The sequence below is a fragment of the Neovison vison genome, chromosome X, assembly GCF_020171115.1.
Source record: "Neovison vison isolate M4711 chromosome X, ASM_NN_V1, whole genome shotgun sequence".
NCBI lineage: Eukaryota > Metazoa > Chordata > Mammalia > Carnivora > Mustelidae > Neogale > Neogale vison.
In genome coordinates, this window is record NC_058105.1 from 19,209,758 (window position 1) to 19,220,432 (window position 10,675).

Genomic DNA, 10,675 nt, shown 5'->3' on the forward strand with positions numbered 1-10,675 from the left:
GTGTAAAGCTGCCCTGAACCTTCTCTTTGGCTGATGTTCCATACATGTGAGGAGGTGTCCACACTTTCAGTGAAACTTCTATGACTTTTTGGGTGTTCCTTTACTTGGGAAATCCTATTGCACAAGTAATTCTGAACCTCCTGCTTTCAGATGTTTAACTTTTTTTTAAAGTTTAGATTCATACATCTGCTGCCATATTTCCAACACTTTTTTTCCCAATTTATTTGTTTTCAGAAAAACAGTATTCATTATTTTTTCACCACACCCAGTGCTCCATGCAAGCCGTGCCCTCTATAATACCCACCACCTGGTACTCCAACCTCCCACCCCCCCCGCCACTTCAAACCCCTCAGATTGTTTTTCAGAGTCCATAGTCTCTCATGGTTCACCTCCCCTTCCAATTTACCCAAAAGCACATACCCTCCCCAATGTCCATAACCCTACCCCCCTTCTCCCAATCCCCTTCCCCACAGCAACCCACAGTTTGTTTCGTGAGATTAAGAGTGTAAAGCTGCCCTGAACCTTCTCTTTGGCTGATGTTCCATACATGTGAGGAGGTGTCCACACTTTCAGTGAAACTTCTGTGACTTTTTGGGTGTTCCTTTACTTGGGAAATCCTATTGTGCAAGTAATTCTGAACCTCCTGCTTTCAGATGTTTAACTCTTTTTTAAGTTTAGATTCATACATATGCTGCCATATTTCCAACAGCTTTCAATGGAATGGTATTTTCTCTTGTATATTTTTATTTATTTATTTATTTGACAGAGAGAGATCACAAATAGGCAGAGAGGCAGGCAGAGAGAGAGAGGAGGAAGCAGGCTCCCTGCTGAGCAGAGAGCCCAATGCGGGACTCGATCCCAGGACCCTGAGATCATGACCTGAGCCGAAGGCAGCAGCTTAACCCACTGAGCCACCCAGGCGCCCCTTGTATAAAAAGTTTTACTGAGTATAATTGACACACACCATTACATTAGTTTCAGTTGTTCAACATAGTGAATCAACTTCTCTATATATTATGCCATTCTCACCACAAATGTAGCTCCCATATATCACCCTACAACACTATTATAATATCATTGACTTATTCCCTATGCTGTACTTGTCATCCCCATGAATTTTTCATTCTATAACTGGAAGCATGTATCTCTCTCAGTCCCCTTCACTCATTTTGTTTATTCCCTCTGCCTCCTCTTCCCTCTGGCAAGCATCAGTTTGTTCTCTGTATTTACAGGTCTGATTCTGCTTTTTGTTTGTTTATTCATTTGTTTGTGGCATCATATTTTCCTGATATTCCACAAAGCCTTCTTTTGGAACACATTCCACCAATCATTTCTCTTTTAACTTTTAATTGAATATAGTCAACATACAATGTTAGTTTCAGGTATACAACACAGTCACTTGACAATTACACACATTATGAAATGCTTACCATGATAATAAATGTAGTCACCATCTGTCACCATACATAGTTATTACAATATTATTGACCATATTCTCTATGCTGTACTTTTTGGTTTCAATAGGTTTGTGAATAATTCTTATTAGTATGGGTATAGATAATTATTTTAATAACATCATCACCAATATATAGTTTTTACACTATGACTTAAGCATATACACGTCTTATTTTTTTTCCAATTTATTTATTTTCAGAAAAACAGTATTCATTATTTTTTCGCCACACCCAGTGCTCCATGCAAGCCGTGCCCTCTATAATACCCACCACCTGGTACCCCAACCTCCCACCCCCCCGCCTCTTCAAACCCCTCAGATTGTTTTTCAGAGTCCATAGTCTCTCATGGTTCACCTCCCCTTCCAATTTACCCAAAAGCACATATCCTCCCCAATGTCCATAACCCTACCCCCCTTCTCCCAACCCCCCTCCCCCCAGCAACCCACAGTTTGTTTCGTGAGATTAAGAGTCACTTATGGTTTGTCTCCCTCCCTATCCCATCTTGTTTCATGGATTCTTCTCCTACCCACTTAAGCCCCCATGTTGCATCACCACTTCCTCATATCAGGGAGATCATATGATAGTTGTCTTTCTCCGCTTGACTTATTTCGCTAAGCATGATACGCTCTAGTTCCATCCATGTTGTCGCAAATGGCAAGATTTTGTTTCTTTTGATGGCTGCATAGTATTCCATTGTGTATATATACCACATCTGCTTTATCCATTCATCTGTTGATGGACATCTGGGTTCTTTCCATAGTTTGGCTATTGTGGACATTGCTGCTATAAACATTCGGGTGCACGTCTTATTTTTTAACTCAAGCTAACACATTCTCTAATTTGGCTCCTATCTTGCCCTGAACATACATATTTGAGATGACTGTCTAAACAGAAGTATAATTTTGTGGATACATAGACTTGTATTATTTTCTTTTTCATGTCCTGGTGAATTTATGGATACTCTGGGAAGATCTGCATTAAGTTATCCTGGATTCAGATTTCAAATGCTTATTCTTTGAATGGTTCATAAAGGGTGAGGAGAAAAAAATGATCTTGTATATACACATTGAAAACTTTGGACTAATTAAATCTGTAGACCTTTCCTTTCTTGTATGGTAAAAAGGAAAAAGTTATAAAGTAGAGGTAATTGCCTGATTGGTATAATTTCTTTAAATAAAGTCTGGCATCTTGTTAGAATTTCTGCATTACTCCCTAAGGAATATTAAAACAGTATACAATATAATGTTCAAAGAACACATTAGGCTCCAAGAATAGAGAACCCACATTGAGGTCTTATTCCTGTCACAAGTGGTTATCCTAGAGACTGGGATTACCAGAAGTCAGAAAATCTTCCAGTGAGATCTTTATTTAGCTTTGTTTTACAAACATTATGAACCAATATTAAGTATTAGCATTAGGCAACATTTTTATCCAAAAACCACTAAAAGAGAATCATAGAATGTTGAGGTCAGAAGCAACCTTTGAAAAGATTTGGTTTAATATAAATTATAAATGGGGAAATCTTGAGAACAATGGTGCAAAGTTACCCATGGAGCCAGTGGCAAAGTCCAGACCATTGCTCCATGACAACGGATAATTGTTCTTGTGTATATACTTACTAATTCAGCTCACATCAGCAAGCCTTACTATAGGTGCTCATGACTGAGCCTATTAAAATGTGTCCTTAACCTCAGACTTCATTCTTTTTCCACAGTGTACTCTCATACTGCTAAATAATGTGCTTTGGTACCTGGATGACTTCCTACTGAGGCAGAATTTTTTAAAAACTTGATTGGGGGGTGATTTGATAGATAGGTAGGTCACTTGGCTCTCTTTTCTTTTTCTTTCCCATATGTTCATCTGTTTGTTTCTTAATTTCCATATGAGTGAAATCATATGGTGTTTGTCTTTCTCTGACCAACTTCTTTTGCTGAGCCTAATATACTCTAGCACAATTCACATTGTTGCAAAAAGCAAGATTTTATTCTTTTTGAAGGCTGTGTAATATTCCATAGTCCTGGGCTATTGGTTCACCCCACTGTTTTGTGTATACATTGTTTGTCATACAAATGCATTCAAGTAGCTTGAGGGGCACTTTCTTTTGGTGTGTCAGAACTGCCTAATATTAAGCAAACATGCATGTTTGAAAAGCACAAATTTTCTACAGAAGTAAGTAGGGTACTGTGTATAAAGGAAATGTGTGACAAGGTGTTAGAGAACATAGAGGATTTTAGTTCCGTTGTCACATTTAATTAGCAGATCATTTGGCGCAGAATGAGACCATTCCAAAACAATGTGAAAACTAGTTTGAGCTCTTGGGGAGTCTTAAGCCTCTGTATCCCAAAGTCCCACACAGGGGCGGTAGATGTAGTCACTACATACCCAGACTCAGTGCTCATGTGGTTCCTTACATTACTGTTTATCCTATATTGTGACTCTCTCCACCTTTGTGAGCTTCTTTTGGGCAGAAACTGTATATTTCATATCTGTTACCAGAGTGTAAAGCACTTATGGCCTAGACATGGTTCTCAAAAAATGTACATGAAATGAGGGAATGAACTTCAGAAACCAAGCACTTGTAACTAACTTCATAGTGGAGTACAAAAAATACAAGTGAGTTAGAAAATGTAGTGACCTTCAGAATTAAGGACTTTGTACTAAACATTGTTTCCCAGGGCACCTGGGTGGCTCAATGGGTTAAGCCTCTGCCTTTGGCTCAGGTCATGATCTCAAGGTCCTGGGATTGAGACCTGCATCAAGCTCTCTGCTCAGCAAGGAGCCTGCTTCCCCCTCTCTCTCTGCCTGCCTCTCTGACTACTTGTGATCTCTCTCTGTGTCAAATAAATAAATAAAAAATCTTTGAAAAAAAAATAAACATTGTTTCCCTCTTTTGAATATTTTTGGGGTTACTTTCCCCCAAATTGGATTTTGTGGCCTAAGAGTATGAAAATTTCTCAAAGCATCTGCTGCATACACAGCATTAGGCTATGTTCTATGTAGGAGATAAGAGAGGCTATGGAGCTAATATATTGGGATAAGGGATTGATCTGCTTGCCATTGCATACCAACTTAATACTGTTTTCTAGGTGACCTCTAAAGGAGGATCTCTGCTTCAGGCTCCCAGAAATTGTATTGAATCTGTAGATTACTTGAGTAGTATGGGAAATTTTAACAATATCAAATGTTTCAATCCACGAGTGTGGATTATCTTTCAATTTATTTATGTCTTCTTAAATTTATTTCATTAATGTCTTATAGTTTTCAGTATATAGATCTTTCACCTCCTTGATTAAGTTTATTCCTAGGTATTTTTACTTTTTTGGTGCAAATAGGATTGCTTGCTTTCTTTCTTTTTCTGATAGTTTATTATTGGTGTATAGTAATGCAACAAATTTTTGTTTATTGATTTTGTATCCTGCAACTTAATTAGTTTATTCGTTTGGACAGTTTTTTGATGGACTATTTAGGGTAGTCTATAAATAATATCATGTCATCTATTAATAATGCCAGTTTTGCTTCTTTTTTCCCCCCAATTTGGATGCCTTTCATTTCTTTTTCTTTCTTAATTGCTCTGGCTAGGACTTCTAATACTATGTTGAATAACAGTGGCAAGATTGGGCATCCTTGTCTTGCTCCTGATTGTAGAGGAAAGCTTTCATGTTTTCGTTGTACACTATGTGAACTGGATTTGTCATATATGGCCTTAATTATGTTGAGGCACATTCTTTCCCTATCCACTTTGTTGAGAATTTTTCTCATGAATGGATTTTGAATTTTGTCAAATGTGCTTGTGCATCTATTGAGATGGTCATATGATTTTTTAAATTAAATTTAATTTAATTTTTTGTGTTCTAAAATTCATCATTTATATACCACACCCAGTGCTCCATGCAATATGTTCCCTCCTTAATATCCACCACCAGGCTCACCCAAACCCCCACACTCCTCCCCTCCAAAACCCTCAGTTTGTTTCTCAGAGTCCACAGTCTCTGATTGTTCTTCTCCGCCTCCAATTTCCACCAACTTACTTCCCCTCTCCATCTCCCAATGTCCTCCATGTTATTCCTTATGGTCCACAAATAAGTGAAACCATATGATAATTGACTCTCTCTGCTTGATTTATTTCACTTAGCATAATCTCCTCCAGTCCTGTCCATGTTGATACAAAGGTTGGGTATTCATCCTTTCTGATGGAGGCTCAATATTCCATTGTATATATGGACCATAGCTTCTTTATCCATTTGTCTGATGAAGGGCATCTTGGCTCTTTTCACAGTTTGGCAACTGCTATGAACATTGGGGTACATATGGCCCTTCTTTTCACTCCATCTGTATCTTTGGGGTAAATACCCAGTAGTGCAATTGCAGGGTCATAGGGTAGCTCTATTTTTAATTTCTTAAGAATCTCCACACTGTTTTCCAAGGTGGCTGCACCAACTTGCATCCCTGCCAACAGTGTAAGAGGGTTCCCCTTTCTCCACATCCTCTCCAACACTTGTTGTTTACTGTCTTATTGATTTTGGCCATTCTACCAGGCATAAGGTGGTATCTCAATGTGGTTTTGATTTGAATCTCCCTTATAGCTAATGAGGATGAACATTTTCTCATGTGTCTGTTAGCCATTTGTATGTCTTCTTTGGAGAAGTGTCAGTTCATGTCTTCTGCCCATTTTTTCATGTGATTATCATCACATCAAAAGAGGTTACAGGGGCGCCTGGGTGGCTCAGTGGGTTAAGCCGCTGCCTTCGGCTCAGGTCATGATCACAGGGTCCTGGGATCGAGTCTCGCATCAGGCTCTCTGCTCAGCGGGGAGCCTGCTTCCCTCTCTCTTTCTCTGCCTGCCTCTCCGTCTACTTGTGACTTCTCTCTGTCAAATAAATAAGTAAAATCTTTAAAAAAAAAAAAAAAGAGGTTACAGCCTGGGGCACCTGGGTGGCTCAGTGGGTTAAAGCCTCTGCCTTCAGCTCAGGACATGTTCCTGAGGTCCTGGGATCGAGCCCCACATGGGGCTCTCTGCTCAGCAGGGAGCCTGCTTCCCTTCCTCTCTCTCTGCCTGCCTCTCTGCCTACTTGTGATCTCTGTCAAATAAATAAATAAAATCTTAAAAAAAAAAGAGGTTACAGCCTATGTTCTCCTCTAGAATTTTGATGGATTCCTGTCCTACACTGAGGTCTTTTATCCATTACAAGTTTATCTTTGTGTACGGTGTAAGAGAATGGTCGAGTTTCATTCTTCTATACATAGCTGTACAATTTTCCCAGCACCATTTACTGAAGAGACCGTCTTTTTTCCACTGTATATTTTCCCACTTTGTCAAAGATTTTGACCACAAAGTTGAGGATCCATATCTGGGCTCTCTACTCTGTTCTACTGGTCTATGTGCCTGTTTTTGTGCCAGTACATATGATTTTTTATTCTTCGTTTTGTTAATGTGGTATATTACATTGATTTGCAGATATTGAACCATCTTTGTGTCTGTGGAATAAATCCCACTTTATAATAGTATATGATCCTTTTGATATATTGTTTAATTCAGCTTGCTAATATTTTTTGAGGATTATTTTATCTTTCCCCTGATTCTTCATACAACTCTTCTCATTCTCCCACATCTATTTTTATTTTCAAGTTATCTTCTTTACTTCCTTTGGAAAGCTTTTTAAATCCCTATGATCTTTGAGGTAAACTTCCAGATGACTTGGAACACAGTTAGTGATCTTTTGGACCCTCAGGGTCTAAAGATTTAAGGAAGGGAAGGAGGGTATTCACATTTGCTAAGCATGTAACATGTGCAGGCACTTTATATACATTATTTGACTTGATCCCTGAAAAATATCACTGAGATAGTATTATTTTTTATCAAGATTTTATTTATTTATTTGACAGACAGAGATCACAAGTAGGCAGAGAGGCAGGCAGAGAGAGAGAGGAGGAAGCAGGCTTCCCGCTGAGCAGAGAGCCCGATGCGGGGCTTGATCCCAGGACCCTGAGATCATGACCTGAGCTGAAGGCAGAGGCTTTAACCCACTGAGCCACCCAGGCGCCCCTGAGATAGTATTATTAACCTCATTTTTCACATGAAGAAGTTTGAGGACTAAATAAGTGAAATAACTTACCCAAAGTCATATAGTTAAGAATTAGAGGAGCTAAATAAAGGTAGGTCATTAAAAATACTGTTATTGAGTTAGATGTAAATAATTGGGTACAAAATAAAAAACTATCCCAGGAGGATTATGTACTTAGCTTGCTTTGCAAGTGTCTCTAAGTTCTTGCTTCACTTTAAAGAGACTGAAACTGGAAGTCAAAGATTATGTATAAGGGTAAGATCTATGCAAGAATGATTACACAGAACTCAACCGGTCAGCTTGCAGTCAAAGAAAGGGTCTTGACAAAAAAGAAAAAGGCTCTTGGCCCTAAATAAAAATATTAGTCCTTGTACCCCACAGCAAGCTCAGAACATCTTGGATAGATCAACAAATATCCTGATAATTATAATTCATTGCGATAAATGATGCAATAACAAAATGAAGTGCTACAGGAGCCTAGAAGAGAAAGGGATAATTTTACCTAGAGAGATGGGAGAATTATGAAGGAATTCACAGAGAATGTAAGGCTTGAGGTGGAGCTTTTAAAAAGCATCAAATGTCTGTAGGAAGGAAGTGGAACAGATATTCCAGGGAAAAGGTATATCATGTACAAGACAAGGGTTATGCAAATCCGTAGACTGCTTTAAGAATAAAAAAGTGTTCAGGATGGCGGGGGAGGGGTTAATGAATGATGGTTCAAACTTCTGGCAATTTAAATGTGTTCAGGTGGTAAGAATGATATGGTGGTTTCCTCAAGGAGTTATTGTGAGAATCAAGTTATTGTTTGGAAGTTGTGAACTCTAACATGGTACTATGTATAAGATACATGAGCTATTATCAACTCCTTCCTTCCATCAATGACCTAACATGTAGGGTTTGGTAGAGACAAAAACGGAAACACAAAACAAAAATTAGAGAACAATCTGTAAGTACTGACTATACAACCATGAACTTACTCAGGGAAAACTGTATGTAAGTGGTAAAAGACTGTGGAATAAAGGAATATTTTTGTTTTGTTATTGTTGTTGTTGTTTTTAATGGAGAGATGAATCCCATCTAGAGTCTTAAATCTGGATTGGGGGCAGGAGATGGATGAGAAAGAAACTGCCATAATAGCACAGTGGCCTGAGGTTTTGGATCCTCTATGTGCTAATCCAAGGCTAAAAGTTTGATAGAGGTGTCTCTTATGGCAGGGCTTACCATCTCCAGAAAAATGTTTTCTTGCTGAATAGTCTCCTCAGTGCTCCTTTCATGTCCTTGTTCCTTAGATTATAGATGAAGGGGTTCATCATGGGAGTTACAATTGTATACATGATGGCAGCTACCTTACCTCTTTCTAATAAGTAGGAGAACAGAGAAGAAAGTAGACCCCAATGATGGATCCATAAAAAGGGCCACAGCTATGAGATGGGAGCCACAAGTGGAGAGTGTTTTCCACTTCCCCTTTGCTGAAGGAATCCCAAGTACAGTACAACAAATAAGGGCATAGGAGACAATTATAAAGGCAAAGGGAATAAAGATAACTGCTCCCCCAACACTTAAGATTGTGAAGTCATTGGCTTGAGTGAGCAAGGAAACCTTAAAATGGGTACCAGGTCACAGAAAAAGTGTGGGATTTTTTTCTGATCACAGATGTTCAGGAGACCCAGCAGACTGAGATGCAGTATTGAGACAAGGTGGAGATGACCCATGGTGTCACTACCAATAGCGCACAACACTTGGTGTTCAGTAATGTAGCATAGTGTAATGGATGACAAATGGCAACATACTGGTCATATGCCATGGCTGCCAAGAGGAAATTGTCCAGGTCCACCAGCAACATAAAAAAGTACATTTGTGTAAGGTATCCTACAAAGGAGATGGTTGGGCTCTTGCTTTGGATGTCTACCAACATCTTGAGGATTGTAGTGGTTATGAAGCAGATGTCAGTGAAGGATAGATTAGCAAGGAAGAAGTACATGGGTTTATGAAGGTGAGCATCATTGATAATAGCCACGATGATAAATAAGTTTCCTACCATGGTGACCAGATACATGCACAGAAATAGCATAGAAACAAGCTTCTGCTGTTCAGACCCCACAGTGAGTACAAAAATTTGGAAATAGTTTGGTTTCCTTGGTGCATGGTTCTGTTTTCTCTAAAAAGGGGAAAATTCAATCTCACTGTACAATAGTAACATAACACAAAAGCTAGTTGGAGGACATTATACTAGGTTATAGAACTGAATCAAGGTCTTGGAACCAGACAGTACTGGCTCATATTCTCTTCCTACTAAAATACAAGCCCAACAAGGTCATGAATTTTATCTACTATGTTCAACGCTATAGTCCAGTACTAAAGATGATGCATGGCATGTGATAGGTGCCCAAATATTGGTTGGATTTATATAAGAATGAGTGAATAAATAAAAAATTAATATTCTGAATTTACCACTCAATATTTTCATGACTTTGTTATTTGTGCTTTTCTAAGCCAATTTCATCAATTTTAAAATGTGGAGAATACCCATTTTACAAGGTTTTTGTGAGAATTGCAGGGTGCATTCCAAATATCCATGTCTATATTTTAGCTATCTCTGCACAAATAGTAGCTGCTATTGTTCACTAATTTGGAAAAATCATAGACTTTAAAAGCAAAAAGAAATCTTCAGAGAACATTTAATCCAGCTTCTGTCTTTGGGCAGTTGAGTATTCAGTATGCATGTGATAGTGTAGCTGATTACATCTTAGTGTTCCAGAGGCAGAGATCCCACAATCCTCTTCCAACACCTGATCCAAAATTTTATCCTTTAAGTAATTAACACTTCCTCACATCTTCCTGAAATCTTCTCAGTTTTTACATTTCAAAAAGGAAATTAGTCACCTGAATTAAGTGCTGCTGACATCATAAAGATGTCCATTGAATTAAGCTACACAGAGGTAATGTTTAGTGTTCTTAACAAGACCATTCATAGTGGAGTTGATTGGTCATAAGCCAAAATGAAGAAGATTTAAGGCTAACACTTTAAGACCTAGTGTTTATTTAGGGCTTAGTATGTTGCAGGCACCTTATTAAGTGCTTTTTGTGGATTATCTTATTATTCACCACAACTCTGAGTTAAGCGGGGCTACTAAGATGTTCCATTTACAGATGAAGAAA

The 10,675-nt window shown here is 38.5% G+C and overlaps 1 pseudogene; it reads right to left on the reverse strand.

Moving 5' to 3' along the window:
- Positions 1–8,733: 8,733 nt before the first annotated feature.
- On the reverse strand, positions 8,734–9,661 carry LOC122896503 (annotated as a pseudogene).
- Between the last annotated feature and the right edge of the window lie 1,014 nt (positions 9,662–10,675).